Below are 1,494 nucleotides of genomic sequence, written 5' to 3'. Positions count from 1 at the left end.
TAGATGACTGCGTCGATTAGGCTGGCGACTGAGTAGATGCCGCCGATGATCGCGACGACATTCGTGATGAAATGGCCAAAGGAGCGCTCGCGTTCGGTGTACTTGACCATTAGAGGCGACAGTTCGTATTGGAAGAATGCGCCTGGCATTCCCGACTCGCCGCTCATCACAGAGACGACTTTTTTGTGTTTTGTAACTGAGAATTGATTCGAGTGCATGATAGAGTTGTTTTTGTTCACGTATGCGGTGGGGACGATTTTTATGTAGTACTGGAACATTGTTGCTCCTAGAAAATAGAAAAATATTAGGTTTTACGATAATTAAAGCGAAAAAACACAGAAAAACGCAGAATTTTTAATAATTAACGCAATTAATCTTAATTTTTACAAGATATGAAGATGAAATCAATAGAATTTCAAGTTTTTGGAGCAAAATAGTGATTTTCATGTTTTAATTCGTGTTTTAAAGCAAAAAACACATAAAACTTGTCAAATTTTTAATAAATAACGCAATTAACTTAAATTTTTACAAAAGTATTAAAAGAAAATGCCTAAAATTTCGTTTTTTTTTTAAAGAAATTTTGTTTACACGAGTTTATGAATGATTACACTCAAATTAATGAATGATGACACAGTTAAAGTACATTTCAAGTACCAAAATAGCAGTTTCATCCGCCTGTTCTTATTCTATCGGTACTTCAACTTATTTCGAGTGTTTTGAGATAAATTTGGTGTTGTTAATTACATCCAGTAATTTACAACACTCTTCACAGTGTTTTTCACGTATAAACTGAGAGTATATAAGCTGCGTTTGATTTTTTTTTTGTATCAGTTCAAAATAATTGACACCAAAATGAATCTACTTCAATTAACTATTTTCGCGAGTGTTCTACTTGCATCGGTATACGCTAAACCGACCGCAAACACAAAAGGCAAGAATTACATTGTAATTTCTTTAGAAGAAAAGACATGGTTTGAAGCAATGCAATTCTGCCATCTTGTCGGCATGGAATTGACCACGGTTGAAAACGCCGACGACGACTTAAATCTATACCGAACTATTTATGGCGCTGGTGAGTAAAATATAAACAAATATCTTAAACAAAGAATTAATAAACATGTGTGTCTAAAGGATTGGAACAAAAAAAGATTTGGACCTCTGGAAACGACCTTGTTTCGGAAGGATCTTTTATCTTCAATAGAAGCGAATAGAATTCTATTTGAAATTGTTATATATCCCCACCATGATTAAATATCTGTCAAATGACAAACGCCGCCATTACCGACACGCTGTCATCTGCGACCTCAACAAAGGTCAATGGTCGCATGCGTTAAATTTAGTTTTTAATACCGTGCTTGTAAATACAGCCACATCGAAAATGCCGATGCCGGGTGGAGTATACCAACAGCAAGGCCCATCATGCTTCGACAAGATGAAGATGGGCTTCATACTCGGTTTCTGCGTAGGCATGGCGAGCGGCGCGCTATTCGGCGG

General features: G+C 36.5%; 1 long non-coding RNA gene across 1 annotated transcript; it reads left to right on the top strand.

The window, feature by feature from the left end:
- Positions 1 to 854: 854 nt before the first annotated feature.
- Positions 855 to 1,487, top strand: LOC135803093 (uncharacterized). Its single transcript, XR_010550715.1, has 2 exons — positions 855 to 1,072; positions 1,132 to 1,487. It is a non-coding gene; the product is annotated as an uncharacterized lncRNA (long non-coding RNA).
- The last annotated feature ends 7 nt before the right edge of the window (positions 1,488 to 1,494 follow it).

Source organism: Atheta coriaria, unplaced genomic scaffold (genome assembly GCF_025399875.1).
Source record: "Atheta coriaria isolate IRGN ID8LTWV9N9 unplaced genomic scaffold, Caltech_Dcor_3.1 scaffold1947_size1494, whole genome shotgun sequence".
NCBI lineage: Eukaryota > Metazoa > Arthropoda > Insecta > Coleoptera > Staphylinidae > Dalotia > Dalotia coriaria.
Note: the sequence above shows the minus strand (reverse complement) of the source record. Positions and strands in the feature narration are given on the sequence as shown.